The following is an 18,819-nucleotide window of genomic DNA, read 5'->3' on the forward strand; positions in this document are numbered from 1 at the left end:
TGCCCACCATCCCCACCTTAGTGAGGCGCAGCTATCAGCACCAAAGGTATTCCCCCTCCTCAGAGCTCCCTACACCCTTAATTAAGGTCTACCTTAATGCAAATGAAAATTATTCTCTGGTATTCAGGACTCAACGTTGAATTTGGGATTTAAAAACCAATCGAAGATTTTGCTAAAGATGACAATGTGACAGCCAATCTAGCCGAGAATCTTAGAATGGCTGGTTAGGACAAATGTTTTGTTTTCTGATAAAGTGAGTTGAAGAGCTGGAAGCCATCAGCAATAATCTCCAGGGATGAGTGGAAGGATGTCAATGACTGAAAGATCACACTACTTTGGGCACAATGGCAATTTCTGATTCATGGCTGAGAGGGAGAAATTCTAAAAACAATTACAGTGAAGGTGAAACGATGACAGATTAAAAAAAATACTTCTGCCATATTAATGATAGATCGATGCCTTTGTTATGATGTAGAAGTTCCTGGAGATAATAACAAATGACCTCTGAAGGTTTGTCTATTCCTTCACATCTTCTTGATGCAATTCCTTTTGAACTTTTTGTTCAGATCTGTTTCCGTATTCACTGTAATGGTGACATTAGCAATAAACAGTGCAAGTTAGACAGATGCATTCCTGCTTTAATGCCACATCTTCCGAAGAAAGCAATAAGAATACATTGTAATGAATAAAGTGGACCAGAAGTAGAATGGCCATTCATTTTCTGAATTCCTCATATCACTGTGTGGAACTTTGGAATGATCCTCGAGGAAATAAAATTTACCAAGTAATGTTTTGGTACACAACCACAGAAAATGCTGGATGTAGCAGGTCGGGGAGCATTTATGGAGAGAGAAATAAAATGAACACTTCAGATTGATGAACTTAAAATTGGGAAAGTTGGAAATGGAACATGCATCAAGCAGCAGGGAAGGGGAGGGTTCCACAGAATAAAGGGATTATTTGGGATAGAGTAAAGAACAAATATGACTGAATGCTGGAGAGGGGGATGTGGAATGGAAGTAGTGAAGGACTGGACAAAAATTAAATAGTGGTGCAGGTCTGGACCCAGGAGCATGGTGCGTGGACACACTGCAGTTTGCTCCGGAGGGTTCAATCTGCCCGGTTCTAATGCCTGCGGCTCCATAATAGCCTTAAGGTTCAACAAAACAGCCTGTTAGAGGAGCTGATGGTGATTTTTTTAAAAACTGAAATCCTGCAACTATGGGTCTATGCTCAAGATGGTGGCGCCTGTGGTTGGCAGCAGTCATGAGGGGGTTTCAGACTCTGGGGGACCAGCGGACCAGTGCAGGGCACCAGAAATGGGGAGAACACCCCTCCCTTCAGAAGGAGAAGCGGGCAAGATGACCCTACAGGACATTGACTGTGGTGGCGGACCAGCAAGGGCTCCATAGCTGAGGGATCCACACAGGCTATGATTGACTTGCAGCTGGAGGATCTGCATGGGCTGCAGGCTATCTGCAACTGGCTCATGGGAACCAGGAAGTGGAGCCAGGATTTGAGAGGGTGCTGAAGTCAAGAAGGTCATTGAGTACCGAAGGCTTCCTGATCATATTAGAGGTTTGGATATGGAGCTCAGTTTTTCAATGGATCGAACATTGACAGTAGAGGCTGCGGGACCACTGGAGGCAAATCCATGGACACTCGATGACAATGAAGGGATTCTCTTTTGCTTCCCTTTCCCTCGTACTATGGAGCTGGGCAACACTTTGTAAGGAGAAAACAATTTTGTGTAATTTTACATGTTTTGCATTGTTACATAATAATAAAGGAATCTTGAAGTTGTAGCCTTAACTGTAGTCAAGAACAGTAACAGTGGTAAATGATGCTTTTTTTTCTTGCAATTAAGCAAAAATAACTTTTTAATATACAAAAATTATAACAGAGGTCTAGATGTAATAAAAAGCTTATCTCTCTGAATAAATGGTCTGGTATGCGGACACCATTATCCCTGAGCGGAAAGCCCTGCAAAAGTTCACCATAGCTCAAAACATCAGACAAAACCCTCCCCACCAAGAACATCTACAGAGAACACTGCTGTCAGAGAGCAGCAACAATCATCAAGGATCTACACCACACAGCACATGCTTTGTTCTTGCTGCTGCCATCAGGAAAGAGGTACAGGTGCAACAAGACTTACACCACCATATTCAGGAACAGCTGCTACCCCTCCACCATCATACTCCTCAACCACAAACTCAGAGACTTGTTTAAGGACTCTTGTGCATTTTATTGATTAAAAAAAAAGTTATCTCCATATTGAACATCAGTTTTTTTTTATATTAATTGACAGTTCTTTATTTGATTACGTGTTCATTGCGTACAATTTTTGAGGGTCTAAGTCATTTTGGCAACCACATTTTTGTCCCAGACATTTTGGCCTCCACAATTTGACATCTACAATTTGGTGCCAGCCATTTTGCCAAACGCTGGACATGTTGATGTTAACAGTTAGGTGGATTTCACTACAATTTATTCACTTATACAAATAATCACTTAGATTCATGTGATTTATCACATGATCATAATTTAAGTGCTTATAGAATGATAAGTGAAGTCCTGCACTCTTTCAGTTGAGAGATGTACTTTTGACAAATGCAGATGTAGATGTTTTCGAGAGTTTTCAGTGACATGCGAATCTCCTCAGTCTCCTCAAAGTATAGCCGTTGGCGAGCCACCTTTGTGATTTCATCACGGAGGTTCCAGGACAGTTCCTCAGAGATGTTGATACACAGGAATTTGAAGATCTTGACCCTCTCCATAACTGAGCCCTTGATGAGGACTAGGTCATGTTCCATGACTTCCTACTGAAGTCCACATCATCTCTTTGATTTTGCTAGGGTTGAGTGCAAGGTTGTTGTTAAAGCATTCAACAAACGGATCTATCTCCCTCCTGCACACTTCCTCATTGCCATTTGTTAATGTGGTGTCATTGGCAAACTTTTAGACATGAATCCACATGAAAAATGAAGTGATTTGTGAAGTAGTGCATGTTAAAACCAACATGAAGCACCATACTCAAAAACTTTAGATGCTTATGACTTAAATCTAAAGTGCATAGGAGCAAGTCCACACTGTAATAATGATGCAGACTTTGCCCTCAAAGCTAAAATGATCCTCTCTTAGTTTTGTGCCAGTGAATGTAATTGAAACCTACATTGATGTACTTGAAGACTTTTTGCCAGATCAACTCTAGGAACTCTTGCATTGGTTCGAAGATAATTATATTGGACGGCCACATAGTAATAGGCAAGGAGGATGCCCAGCCAGTTTCCTATATGTATATGAAATCCTTGAGAGAACCTTAAGTAGAGAGGATAAAACCAACAACCACATCCAGGCAGTTCACAGAGGAATTTATGCAGAGCTAGGAATGGAACAATTTGGAAGTTTATCGATGGAATACGGAAAGTACTTATTAAGAATAACTTGTAGCTGGCCATTCTCCACAATGTAAGATGAATAAATATTTATGCATGGAAGAAAGAATCCTGAAGATAGGTTCTTCATATGGAAAGAAAGAATCACTTATAAGGCCTTGCCCATAATTTTGATTTATCGATTAATTTTTGTCAAGAAACCATTTTAATTGATTTTTTTTCAATAAACAACTTTCAATAAAATTAGGTAATAAAATAATGCTTTTATAATTAACAATTTCAAATAAAATTAATTAATTAGTTAGTGAAATTAATAATTTTAGATTCATTGTTTTAGTCAGCATCAAAATGTCTCAGGGCTACAAAAGTCTTGTATTTTTTAACTGAAATGTCTGTCGTCAAGATATCTGGCACCAAACTGCAGATGGCAAAATGTCTGATTCCAAGGTTTGTTTTTGCACTACCAATAAGTAGTAATTCTGCTTTGCCTGTAGGAGAAAGAATCTCAGGGTTGTATGTGATGTCATGTATGTACTCTGGCAATGAATCTGAAATGAAATTGCTTCCCTATGATGAGAAAAAGAAGCTTGGAGTTTCCAAGATGTGACAGGTCTGAACAAAGTTCAGTCGTAAACAAGGATCTTTGTTTACACACACGGTGGTGGGGGGCGGAAATCTCATATCAGGAACCAGTCACAAAGAAACTACACACACTACATTCACATCAGGTGCAGCTAAACAACTGATAGTCACTATTCTCGATACTCGCTACTAATCATGGTTCTTCCAGAGAAGCACGAGGACGAAACAAACAGTACCCAGCACCCCTCACTCACTGGAAGGCACAGCACCCAGATTAACTACAAAGTGTAACTACACTGGTTATAATGAGGAAAGCAATTATCTTTTTTAGGTATGTGCCACAGTAGCCCCCATACCAGCGTCACCCATGGCTCAGGCAGCAGGGCCTGGGGCTGTCAAAGCAATGTTGGGGGGCTGTCAGAACTGGGCTCAGACAGTGGAGTCAGGGGGGGCTTTCAGAGTGGGGCTCAGGCAACAGAGTGGAGGGCTCTCAGTGCGGAGTTCAGACAGTGGAGTGGGGGCTGTCAGAGCGCGGCCGTCCGTGCTGTGAAATTTACCTACCAGAATGATGCAGGTACTAATGTCATTAATTGTTCCTAGTAGGATTGGTTGTTGTTTCACACCGTCAGAAGGCGATTGGTTAATTAACTTGGCCAGCCTCTCAACTCTGCTCAGGGCAGAGTTAAAAGGCCGGTTGAAATTAATTAACCCTGCCTGGATATTTCTTTTCATACTGTGTATTTCCCGCGATTTGACCCTCCAACTTAGAGGGTTAACTCTCACGTACTTGGCTGTGTGAAAAGACCAACAGAATCATCCCTTTTTCATCTTGAAATGAGAAGCACAGAAGCTGTTGAACAATCTTTGTCCCTTAGTCTCTTTTTAGGATAATCAGATTATTGCACGAGATTTAAAATATGGTCTCCATTTAGAGCAGGGAGGCAGTGAAACGGATACAGGAATTAAATGATGAAATGGTAACAGTATGCAAGGTTACCCTCCAGAATAGGATGGTCCTAGATTATTTGCAAGGAGAGAAGGGAAGCACTTGTGCTTTGATTGGCCAGGAATATTGTACTTGTATTCCCAATAATTCTGAAAATATGACCAATATGGTGAACTACATTGAGGGAACAAGTTAACAAGCTATAAGTGCACACTTTGGAAGGATGTGGCCTGGGGACTTGGTGCACACTAGGGGATATCGATTATAGTAATTATTTGTCCTATTCTTTGCTGTGCTATTAGCTTCATCAAAATGTATTGCCAAGCAATTATTAATTATATTACAATGACTATTATCAACCTCAATCAACAATGGGGGCCAAAAGGAAGTGCAAAGGTATTGTGACCCAAATGAGGCAGAAGAAGATGATTGTTATGAAGATAAATATCTAACAATGTGCCCATACCCTATTGATCTTCATCCCCCTTTTCACGATAAAGCATCAATAACCCTGTAGCATGCAGACCAAAAAAATAAGGAAAGGTGAATGAAAGCCAAAGTAGGCTGGATTTAGAAAGAAATTTCATGTAGAAATACAGCAAGACCTATTATATAGCCTTAACTATTGTCAAGGATGCTAATGGTGGATAATGATGCATTTTTCTTACAATTAAACAAAATTAAGGTTATAATGTAGTTTGCAATGGTTTTATTCCATGATTCCATTAGGATGGTATGGTTAGTGTAGTGGTTAGCGCAATGCTGTTATAGCACCAGCGGCTGGAGTTTGAATCCCGTGCTGTTTATAAGGAGTTGATACGTTCTCCCCATATCTGTGTAGGTTTTCCCCAGGAGCTCCGGTATCCTCCACCCTTCAAAATGTACCGGGGTTGTAGGTCAATTGGGCTCATGGGCTGAAAGGGCTTGTTAATGTGATGTATGTCTAAAAATTTAAAATGTAATCCTAATTTCTTTTTATTAAACTATATTTACTTGAAGAATCATTAATAGTAATACAAAATACTTGTATTTATATGAATTTAAATATAAAAAAGGAAAAAAAGGAGAAAAAAAAACAAATAAAAACAAAAAAAGGGAAAAAAAAAAGAGAAAAAAAAACAAATCCCCACCCCACCCCCACCCCATCAGCCAGTTCTCTTAAGGAGAGCTAAAAATACATAAACAGGAACTAAAAGTATATAATAAATCAAAATATATCTAAATGCATATATTCCAAATATGGTAACCACTTATTAACAAAAAAGAATAATTGTCATGCAGATTATATATAATTTTTTCCATAACAATACAAGCTTTTGATTCATTATGCCATCGCTTATATTAATCACTATATTATCTTTCCATGTACTTGCTACACATTTTCAAGCTACAGACAATGCTAAATATATAAATGCAATTTGAAATTTATCTAAATCTAATCTCCTTAAAGGAATCATATAACCCATTAAAAAAAAATAGATGGATCTAATGGTAACTTTAAATTATATAATTTTTCCAAATTTAACTTAATTTCACCCCAGACTGGTTGTACATTCTCTCAAGACCAAACAGCATGTTAAAAAAAAAAGTGACAGTACATACACCACATCTAAAACAAGAATCCGAATTACTAAAACCATATTTTTTCAGTTTCTCTGGGGTTAAATACAACTGATGTAAAAAATTATAATTAACCATTCCATATCACACATTCGTCAATTTAGTAACACTATCATGACACGTATCTGCCCAGTAGTCTTCAGGAAAAACAAAAGCTAAATCATTTTACCATTTAAGCTTAGACTTCTCTCATTCTGACTTATCCATATTGTCTTGTAATGCTTGGTACATAACAGAAATATAACCCCTTTTTGGTATAGAAGAAATCAAAGACTTGAATTCCATCAATACAGGTAAAATCATCTCTCTACCATACATATTTTTCACCAAATATCAAAGTTGATAATAAACAAATAAATAATTTTCAGCAATATCAAAAATGCTCTTTCAATTGATTGAAAGAAAGAAACTGTCCATCGGCAAAACAACCCTGAAATGTTTTTTATACCTTTAGAATCCCAACTCTTTAAATGACTATTAAACATTGAAAAATAAATAAGCTAATTATTATATAATGGAGTTAAAATTTACAATTTAACTTTTGATCCTAAAATCATATTTTTAATCCATAATTTTAATAGATGTTTTAATATCGGCATATTATATTCCCTCAACAAATTTACATTCCATTAAAATATAAATTGATACACCTCGACTTCAGAAATACAAGCTAACTCAAGTTTAGCCCAACTCAGGGGTTGGTCCAAATAAATCAATCCACTAATACATTTCAACTGGGCTGCTTCATAATAATTTTGAAAATGAGGTAATTAAAGCCCATCAAACCATACTTCCAAGTAAGGTTATATAATGCTACCCATGATAATTTACCTTTCCATAAAAATTCTCTTGTAACTTTATTTAAATTTTGAAAGAAACTCTTTGAAAGAGAACATGGTATTAATTGAAATAAATATTGAATACGAGGAAAAATATTCATCTTAATACAGTTAACTCAACCAATTAAAGTTAACGGAAGATCTTTCCACTTAATTAAATCTGCTTTAATCTTTTTTTAATAATGGAACATAATTTAACTTGTATAAAGATTGATACTCAGTATTTACAATTATTCCTAAATATTTAATTTTATTAGGCCATTTCAGTTTTATATTTTTTATTCTATGAATAATCTCCTTCTCTGACTGGCAAAATTTCACTCTTGTCCCAATTAACTTTATATCCAGATAATGTTCCATATTGTAATAAACTTTCCTGCAAATGTGGCAATGATTGTTCTGGGTTTGTTAAATGTATCAAAACATTATCTGCAAATAAATTAATCTTATACTCTTCATCCATAACTCTCATCCCTTTTATCTGTTCATTCTACCTTATTGTTTGAGCTAACAGTTCAATAGCCAATGGAAACAGAGCTGGTGACAATGGACAACCTTGTCGAGTTGAACACCTCAATTTAAACGATGATGAAACTTGACCATTTGTCACCACCTTAACAGTCGGGTTCATATATAAAACTTTAACCCAACCAATAAAAAAAGGGCAAAATTTAAACTTATCCAATACTTTAAATAAAAAAATCCCATTCGACCCTATCAAAGGCTTTTTCCGCATCAAGCGCAACCATGGTTGGGCTGCTGTCGATATGCATTGACCAAACTAACCAATTGAAGAATATTATCTGAAGCATTTCTATTTTTAAATAAAACCTGTTTGATCAACATGTATCAATTTAGGTAAATACTTAGCAAGTCGATTTGCTAACACTTTTGCTATAATTTTATAATCAACATTCTAAAGAAATAGGTCTATACGAAGACACTTTCAGCGGGTCTCTATCTTTTATCAGAATTACGTAATTAAAGCACGAGAGCAAGATTCTGGTAACTCATGCTGTTCAGTCACTTGTTGTAATACCTCCTCAAACACCGAAGATAAATCTTTATAAAAAGTTTTATAAAATTCCACCGAAAACCTGTCGTCACCTGGTGACTTCCCATTGGGCATTTCCAACATAGCCGTCTTAATCTCTAATTCTGTAAACGGAGCTTCCAAATCCATAACATCCTCCTCTTCTAATACTGATAATGTTAACTTATATAAATAAGAATCAATAGAACCACTATCCTGTTTCCCCTCAGAGGTATATAATTTTTTTTTATAAAATTAATAAAACTGGTCATTAATTTCCTGAGGTTTATAGGTAACTGTTGAATTATTTTTTTACAGCATTAATAATGCATGAAACCTGTTCCTTCTTTAACTGCCATGCAAGTACCTTATGTGCCCTCTCACCCAACTCATAATAATGCTGCTTAGATCAATTAATTAAATTTCAAACTGATAAGTCCGCAATGTATTATAATGCAATTTTAATTTAGTCAAAGCCACTTTTTAAAAAAATCTTCTGTCGCTTCCTTCTGAAATTCCTTCTCGAATTCATCAATTTGCTTTTCTAATTCTAAACTTTCTGCCATATACTGCTTCTTAACTTTAGTGGTATAGGTAATAATCTGTCCTCTTAAATAAGCTTTTAATGCATCCCATAACACAAATTAACATTTTCAGACAAAAAAAATGTAATCTGTTCTTTAACAAAGATAACGAACTCTGGTTTTTCAACAACCTTGTGTTAAATCTCCATCTATAAGATGAAAAAAATAATAAAGAAGTACTCTGGCGGAAGGGTTATAAATCTACTTTTCGATATCCTGCTGTGTTAAAAGTCTTTTATGGTAACTTTCAATCTCAGTTTTTTGAGAATGATCGTGATGCATTTACTAGGAAATGAAGAGTTTCGCACCTAAAAAGAGGGCAAATGGAAATGGGAAAAATGGAAAGGAAAAAGTTTTGGCTCAAAGTCTTATTGACATTGAAGATCCGGAACAATCATTGGGAATGGAGTCATTGGGTTGAATGTATTTACAGTAATGGATTGTATTGATGTGAATGATATATTTCTGGCTGTGGGGGGGATAGCACTGAAATCTTTGATAGTCAACTGTCACAAGTGGGATTTAGGGCGTTACTACCTCTGGGTCATTGCCTAATAATTTCTTGATTCAAATCTGTTTAAAAAAAAACTCTGTTATTTTGAGTCATCACAGGAGATTGACTTTTTCGTCCCTTCTGTACCGTCAACCGTAATATCATTTCTCTGTCTTGATAGTTCAGGCACCAAACTAAGACCGCTTGTGGTGGTTGTCCCGGTAATGGTTTTTTTCGTAACTCTCTATGTGCCCTCTCCAATGCTAAACCTTCCGAAAAAAACTCTTTGCCCAACACCTCGGGAATCCAATTCTTGAAATTTTTTATTGGATCAGACCCTTCAATGTCTTCTGGAAGACCCACAATTTTCAAATTGTTTCCCCGACTTTGATTTTCCAATTAATCAATTTTTTTCAGTAAGTCTTTCTTCTGGATTCCCCAATCCACAAACAAATCTTCCACTTTCTCTACTTTTTCCTTGTTACGTTCAACTTGAACTTTACATTCAGAAAAAGCTGTTTCAATTTAAAAAAAAGATTCTTGCACTGTATCCATTGATTTAATACATTTACTGACATCCCTCTTAACTGTAGATATATCTTCAGACATATTAGATATATCTTCAGACATATTAGATATTTTAGTTGTCACATCCAAAAATCCTTGAGTCATTTGTTTAGATATATTGTCCATATGATAGGCAATCTCTACCAAGACTGTGCAAACAGACTCCATTCCAGGTTCCAGTTCCATATTTTGAGGCCTATCTTCTCTAGATTCCACCTCCAATTGTTCCCGTGAACTGCTCATTAAAGGTAAGTCTTCCTCATCTTCCAACATTGTCGGGGCCCTTCCCGGTGCGGCTGTGGGTCTGTGCACCTGACGGCGGCATCCCGACCATGTCGGGGCACCGCAGCTCTGCCCCCCCCCCAATAGCCCACACGCGGTCCAGTAACTCACAGACCCTTGAAGCACCGTGCCTGCCCAACAAGGCCAGGGACTGCGCAGAGGCAGCTTCTGACGCCATTCTGTATGTTCCTGGCTCACCCGACGGCAGCCTGGGCTCAAGGGCTCTTCTCTCAGCCGGGTCACCCGCATGTCTGACATCGCGAACACGTGAATTAACTCTGGCCGAGCTCGTCAACATGTCGGCGCCGTCTTGTGGAGACAAGGTCGGCACCGGTGTAATACTCAGCCTGGCAGGAGTTCTCTGTGCCTTGGAGGTTCCAAACGTCAATTCCGTGGCTTCAGCTGGACAGGTAGGCCTCAATTCTTCAGCACTTTTAAAAGGTAATTTCTTATGTAATTGAGCTTTCGTTTTTTTAACATTAGTCGCCATTATGAACCACTAATGTTTCCAAAAATAAAGATACAACTTTTAATCACTTAGACAAACTTTAAAGACGGGTGCTTAAAAATCTGGCTGAGGAGGGGTGGGATCGCACATCTGCCCTCTACGCCATCTTGCCACCCCCCCTGTAATCCTAATTTCTGTAAAAAGCTTGTTTGTCTCTCTGTAAATGTGCTTTAGGAAGAGATTTCAGTTGTTTATAAATGGAGACTGCTGATTCCTCTCCACAGTATATCATGAGAAATGATACTCAGTATGAATTTCATTGACGTTGACCTGCTACATTTTTGAGCATTCCCTTTTGTTTCCATTTTCCTGCAAGTGTAGTATTTTGTATTTCTGAGTTCCAACAATTTTTACTGTTCTCTCTCTGCTGTCTCCATCCATCAATTTCTATTTACATCTTTCTGACAAATCACTTGCCTTCACTTCCATTTATCAATCATCTTCAGAATCATTTTCTCTTAGGCACCATTCTCTCCTTCCCAGTGTCTTTACTGCAAAAGGGGTGGCAAGGTTTGTGTAGTGGTTAGCACAATGCTATTTCAGGACCCGTGACCCAGGTTTGAATCCACCGCTGTCTGTAAGGAGTTTGTACATTCTCCCGGTGCCTGCGTGAATTTTCCCCAGGTGCTCCGGTTTCTTCCCGCCATCCAAAACATATGGGGCTGTAGGTTAATCTGGATGAAATTGGGTAGCATGGGTATTAATGGCCAGAATCAGCTTCTACCATGCTGAAAATAAATTTAAATTTAAAAAAATTAAAGATAACTTAAAACCATGCCTTTCCCTGTTCTTGTCCATCTGAAACATTAACACGTTCTCAACAGATAATGACTAACCTATGAGTATTTGCAGCTTACTTATGGTACTTTATTTTCTATTTCCTGCTCCTAAAGTTGCATGCCATTTGAGTTTTCAAGTTGAGTTTATTGTTGTCTGATTGCACAAGTACAACCTGACGAAACCGCATTCAGACACACAACCAGACATAACACACATAGAGGCAAGCAATACATATGCAGGATAAGTATTCATATAAACAATAAATAACTAAATATTGTTTCATGAATATGAGAGTCTTGGGTGGTCATTGTGAGCAGTTCCTTTGGTTGTTCAGCATTCTCACAGCCTATGGGAAGAAGCTGTTCCTTTGCTCTGATATTCCTGTATCTCTTACCCGACGGGTGCAGCTGTAAGATGCCGTGTGCAGGGTCGAAGGGTCCTCAATGATTTTGCACACCCTCTTCAGACAACAATCACGGTAGATTATGTCGATGGGGAGGAGTGGGAAAGAGACTCCAGTGATCATCTCTGCCACTCTTAAGGTCCTGTGGATTGACTTCCGATCCAATTCTCTGATTAAAATTAGACTCAAGGCAAAATAGAGAAATTGGCCCCTGTGTGATTTTCCCTCATCAGTGCCCAAACAAAATTCTGAGCTTGCTATCTCTGGTTATAAAATGTACCTGATGCAGCACTAAATGGAACAGCATTACTGAGGCTATTAAAACATAATAAGCAAAGCACGGGGAGGGAGCTGATAGGGTTTTTATTCAAAATCCAATGACATTGGGCCTGCATGAGATGGCAGTGCCTATTACCTGACAGCAGCCATGAGGGGCTGAAGACTCTGGGGAAGCAGAGGGCTGGAGCAGGGCACTAGAGGATAACCTCCCATCTGAGAGGGAGAAGTGGAGGAGATGATCCGTGGGGACTGTGACCATGGTGGTGGACCAATGAAGGGGGCTCTGCAGCTGAGGGACTAGTGCATGTGGCGGGCTGCTGGCAACTGGAGGAGAGGAAGCTGTGGGATGCTGGAGGCTGCTGTCAGGAGATTCACGCCAGGCTGTGGACTGCTGGAGACCGGATTGAACTTGCTGGAGGGGTACAACGTATCAGAAATTGGATGTGAGGAGGTGACGAGTGTGCTGAAAGGTTCCTGACTGTGTCAGAGGTTCTGATCTGGAGCTCAGGTCACCAATGGTTTGGATTGGACTCTGTGTGGCTGCAGGGGCTGTGGAAGCACTGAAGGGAAATCTATGGACACTCAATGACTCTGGGGGAATTCTCTTTTGCTTCTCTCCTTCTCTGACTGTAAGATGTGCTTAGGCAATTCCTGCCTGTGGCAAATCTGTCGCAGCAGGCAAAAAAAAAATCATGCAATATGACACTGTTTTATTACTTGAATCTTGAATCATTGGACCAAAACTGAGAGGTCTGGATAAATGAACATATATTCTAATTCCACAATAGCATTTAGGAGCTATTGGATTGTCTGTTACACTAATGAACAGCCTGATTGAAATAAAACTAGAAAATGTTGGATATACTCATCCAGAAGATGAAGACACATGGAATCCATGTGATTAGCTATTGAAGTCAGAGAGCAGTGGTGTTTTACTGACTGAAGGTTTGTCACCAGTGATATTCTGCAGGGATAAGCGCCTGGACCTCTTTTTGTATTACATGTAAATAATTTATACCAAAATGTTGATGAGCTTACACCCTTGTAGATGACACCAAAAATGGTGGAGTTGTGGACAGTGAAGACAGATGTCAAAGGATGCAGCAGGGTACAGATCATCCAGAGATATGGTCAAAGGAATGGCAGATGGTGTAAGGTATTACACTTTGAGTGGTCAAATGTCAGGGGAAAGTATACAGTAAAAGGCTCAGGAAATTGATAAACAAGAGGAACTTTTGTGTGCAAATTCATAGCTCCCTGAAAGTAGCAACACAAATAGATATGGTGGGGGGGGGGGGGGGGGTATGGGAAAGCACACAGCATACATACATTTTAAATTAAATTTAAACATGCAGCACAGTAACAGGTCATTTTGGAACACAAGTCTGTGCTGCCAATTAAAGCCAATTAACCTGCAACCCCTAGCACATTTTGGATAGTGGGAGGAAACCAGAGGCCCTGGGGAAAGCCCATGCAGACACGGGAAGACTGTATCCTTACAGACAGTGCGGGATTTGAACCCTGGTCCTGATTGCTGGCGCTGTAACAGTGTTGTGCTATGCCTTTATCAATCAGGAGTTTGAGAATAAAAGTTGGTAAGTCATGTTTCAACTGAATAAAACTTTGTCTAAGCCACACTTGGAGTGCTGTGTGGAATTCTGAATGCCTCATTTCAGCATGGATGATAAGCATTTGGAGTGGTTGCACAAGAGATAACCAGAATGTTCCTGGATTATAGAGTAGTAGCTATAAGGAGATGGTAATCTAGATGATTTTGTTCATGGTGTCAGGGGCCAGCGGTTGGGGAGGAATGTTGGTAATGGGAGGTAGATTAATGGAAGCTGATAAAATTATGAAAGGCATACATAAATTAAATAGTCTTTCCACAGGGGGGAATTGTTGAATACTAGAGGAAATAGGAGGCTTAAAGTGAGAAGAGGAATGTTGAAAGGACATGCACAAGGCATGATTTTTTTAAACAGGGAGAGGTAGGTGATGGAAATGTGCTGCTGTGGGGGAAGAGGAAGGGGAGAGAGCAAGTAAAATAGTGAATTTAAGGGACATTTTGACAGGCACATGAAAATACAGGGATTAGAGGGGTAGGGGTCATCAGCATGCAGCTTGGTTTCTTATTGTAGTAGGCACAGACATTCTAGGCCAATGGGCTATTACTCTACTGTTTTGCACCATGTTCTATGTTCTCAGCAGGCCAAGTTATTAGCTTTTCAGGATAATAGTGAAATAAATTACTGGCTTGGCTTCATACGTGTTTATATATTGCATTGATTTCCATTCTCAGAGATTTTAATAGCAATTTTACCATTATTTTTGTGTTATAATCTCCAGTGGTTCAGCATTATGTTGTCATGGTAATGGTTGGTGAGCATTTAAGTAGCACAGCACCTTCACTGAGGTGGAGGAAGACACTTAGATCCAGGTTTTAACACCAGATTTAGCTCAGTTGTGACAAAAATGTCCAGATCATATTAAATGTCAAAACGTTAGCTGCCAATTTAAGGAGCTCTACTACAAAGCAACCAGCATATAAATTGCTCTAAAAGGGACCGCAATCCTAACTCCCTGCCTGACAAATTATATCCAATTTGAGTAAGTATTGGTTTATAATGAGAAGATTCTCCTAAATCTAGGGTTCAAACTGATATCGAAATACACTGGAGCAAGCTGTGGGGCAAAAATAAATCTTTCCTGACCAATTGTGCAAATCAGAAAGTTTATACTAAGAAGAATCTTTTTTGAACCTTGACATTGGACATAAAGATGATGTTTGGTAGCTTAAATGGGTTGGAGAATCATATTTTAATGGTAGAATACTCAATTGAAAAATAATATTTATTCCTTAATATCATTTATCCTTGATACAGCTATGACACGTAGTACAAGACTTAGTTTGAATTCATCACAGTTAAGCACAAAACTTTGGCCTTCAATTTTATTGCATATCAATTGTGTTTATATCTTTAAGAATCGTATGCATCATGAAGAATGATGTACCAGTCACTGCTATTGACTAACTTCAGTGAAGGCTGTTTTGTTCTCTTTCATATTTGGTGTCAGGTTTGTGATGATGTTGCTTAATGATTGGTAGCTCAGTGATGTACTCTGTTACTGGAGAATGGAAGGATAGTTGGAAGAAGAAATGATGTGTGAGAAAAATGAAAGAAGTAGAGATGTTCTTGAGTGTAAGGCCACAAGACAATATAATGCCAATACATGAAAGGATAAAGTAATATTGTTCCCAATCATAGAGGTGGAGACCAAGAACCATGGATGAAGTTTCATATAAGGATGTAATGCAAAACTTGAATGGCTCTTTGGTATGGTATTGTAGCAGGCTGCTCTGATCCACAAGCAAACTGGGTCATGAGGTGCAGGTTTGCATTTGCTGATGTCACAATGGTCTTGGGGTGGGGGGGGGGGGCAAAGGATCATGGTAGAGGTGCTGATAAGCTCTCGGAGAATTCCAGTAAAAATGCTTTGGTTGGTTCAGCTTACTTATAGCTACTGTATGGTTTTTCTTTAGTTCACTGCACAGCACACCAACCACAGTGGTGACCCCATGATGAACGACACGAGCACACACATTGCAGTTTTGCTAAAGCAGCCCACTTTTCAGACCTCTCAGCCACTAGTTTGAAGACTGAGGCTCAGTTTTAGGTTAGACAGATCACCGCAGAATGCACAAGATATTACTACATGGTCAGTTCACTCGATCAGGAAACTGCCGGACAAATCATCAACTTCTTACATCAGCCGCCGACAGGTATGAGACAATTAACAATTAGGGCTCCTTATCGGCACCTTCGGCTTTCTTGCTGTGAACAAGTGGCTCGGCTGCTCCACATGGACAGCCTGGTTGACTGCATGGCGTCTTCCCTTATGAATGATATTCTGGTGTTTAATAGATGGCCACAGGCCCTGCTTAATGTTCAAGCAGATATTTCTCAAACAGATGCCAGAAGACATCTGCCAATTCTTCGCGGACAACGACTTCAGCGACCCATGCCGGTTAGCAGCTCGTGCAGAAATCCTGTGGCACACCAAGCAATATGGTGGAGCGTCCATTGACCTAGTTGCTGCGTCAAGTCCAATGACTCATCTCTTTCCCTCTCCATCGAGGAGGCTAGCGACAGCCACGGCAGGAGGAGACTCAAACTTGCAGTGGTGGTGTTTCTACCATCAGAAAAGGGGTTCTGGACCTGCTGGTGCCCTCCACCTTGCTCCCACCTGGGAAATGCTGGGGCCAGCTGTCGCTGATGGCTACGACAGTTGGCCACCAAGACAGCCTCCTTTATCTATGGGACCGGAGCTCAGGGTGGCGCTTCCTCATTGGCGTGGGCAGAGGTCAGTGTCTTTCCTCCCTTGAACTGAGAGGGCCACACTGGGAATTTGGAATCCATCACTGTCACCAACAATAGTAGCATATGCATGTATGGGGTGGGGGCCATTTCACTTGAGTTTGGCTCCTGCTGTTTTACCTGGACTTTCAATTTGGCTGGCATGTCTCAGCCCCTACTGGGCGCAGACTTCTCTCGAGCCCACTGCCTCCTGATGGACTAAAAGGGTGCCATCTGGTCAATTGCAGTACTGTCCAGACTTTCATGCTTTGGGAAGCCAAGTTCTCACCCCCCACCCCCCCCCCCCCCCAATCTGGACTCGGTTACCTTATTGGGTAATAAGTTTGCCAGAATCCTGGCTGGATTTCCGGCCATTATAACACCTCAGTTCTCCAATGCAGCCCTGGAACATGACATCCAGCACCACAACCCCATGAAGAGGCCACTACTACATGGCTGGGCACGCAGGCTTCCTCCCAACAAGCTATGGCTCACAAAAGAAGAATTTACGAAGATAGAGGAGATGACATCCTATGGGTATCTCCATAGTGATGGTGATGAAGTCTTTTGGGGGATGGAGACCTTGTGGGGACTACTGCCAGCTCAATGACACCACAACAGCTGACTGATACCCAGTTCCCCACATCCAGGACTTCACAGCCAATCTACACAAAGCGAGGATCCTCTTAAAATTCAACCTGGTCTGGGGGTACCACCAAATCCCTGTGCACCACCGCAACATCACCAAGGCAGCCATTCAGCCTTTTTGATTTCCTTTGCATGGAATCAGCCTCAAAAATGCAGTACAGACTTTCCAGAGATTCATGGACTCATGGAATGCAGCCTAGATTTTGTTTTTATCTACCTAGACAACATCTTCATTGGCAGTCATTCATGATAGAAGCACCTAATACACCTGCATCTGTTCTGCCAGCAACTGAGCAAATATGACCTAGCCATCAACCCAGTGAAATGCCAGTTCATTCTCTCAGCCATAGATTTCTTTGGGCACTGCTTCGATCAACATGGGGCGGTTCCTCTTCTGTCAAAGGTTGAGGCCATTTGTAAGTTTGCCAACCCAACTATGGTCAAAGATTAGCAGGAGTTCAATGAGATGGTTAACTTCTACCATTGGTTCCTGCCAGTATCATGTGTCCTCTTTTCAAGCTGCTGTTTGGTCAGACCAAAGAACTCATCTAGGACACAGAGTCTACAGCAGCTTTCGACCAGGCCCAAGATGATCTGGACAATGCCACCCTTCTAGTGCATCCGCATGTTTATGTGCCCACAATCGACATGTCCAACACGGCTGTTGGCGGTGTCCTAGAACAGCTGATTGATGGATATTGGAGACCGCTTGCTTTCTCAGCAGACCCCAACAGGGAGTTGCTACTCCATAACCTCGCTGTATGCCATTTCTGTCCTCAAAGGACAGGTTTTCACAGTCTTCACCAGTCACAAGCCGCTCACTTTTGCCTTCATCAAGGTGTCAGACCCATGGTTGGCAAGGTAGTAGCATCACCTCTCTTATATCTCAGAGTACACAATGGCTATCAAGCACATATCCATCAAGAGCAACCTCATGGCTGACAGTCTGTCCCATATGTCCTTCCTGTCTATGCACCCCTATCACCCCAGAATCAACTATTCAGCTCTTGCAGTGGCCCAGCGGCAGAATGACGAGGCACCAGCCTACCTCACTGCAGTCTCAGGCTACAGCTGAAAGACGTGTGTTTCGGGCCATTCAAAGCCACACTTCTCTGATGTGTCCACCGGCTGACCTAGGCCCATCGTTCCCGCCATGTGAAGGCATTCCATCTTTGATGCACTACATGGGTTGGTCCACCCATCCATTTGGGCAGCAACTGGTTGCAGACAGATTCATGTAGCATGGCCTGTGTAAACAGGATGGCCACTGGACCAGAAGTTGCCTGCACTGTCACACATTCAAGGTGCAGAGGCACTTGAAAGCTCCTCTTCAGACCTTCCCACCAACACACAGATGATTTGACTATGTTCACGTGTAATTTGTAAGACTGCTGCCAGTTTCCAGAGGTGCCATGTACCTGTTCACAATGTTGGACAGGTTCACTAGATGACCGGAAGGTGTCCTGCTCTCAGACACTTCCATGACATCATGCGTCAGGGCC

The 18,819-nt window shown here is 40.5% G+C and overlaps 2 long non-coding RNA genes across 4 annotated transcripts in view; one reads left to right on the plus strand and one right to left on the minus strand.

Annotated features, from left to right (window-relative positions):
• Positions 1-18,819, minus strand: part of LOC138741716 (uncharacterized) — a 76,931-nt gene that overhangs the window by 29,299 nt on the left and 28,813 nt on the right. The window lies entirely within an intron of this gene.
• Positions 15,770-18,819, plus strand: part of LOC138741715 (uncharacterized) — a 76,973-nt gene continuing 73,923 nt past the window's right edge. For all 3 annotated transcript variants that reach the window (XR_011343700.1, XR_011343698.1, XR_011343699.1), the window contains exon 1: positions 15,770-16,095. This is a non-coding gene — a long non-coding RNA (uncharacterized lncRNA). The remainder of the gene's footprint in view (positions 16,096-18,819) is intronic.

This window comes from Narcine bancroftii, chromosome 8 (assembly GCF_036971445.1).
Source record: "Narcine bancroftii isolate sNarBan1 chromosome 8, sNarBan1.hap1, whole genome shotgun sequence".
Lineage (NCBI taxonomy): Eukaryota > Metazoa > Chordata > Chondrichthyes > Torpediniformes > Narcinidae > Narcine > Narcine bancroftii.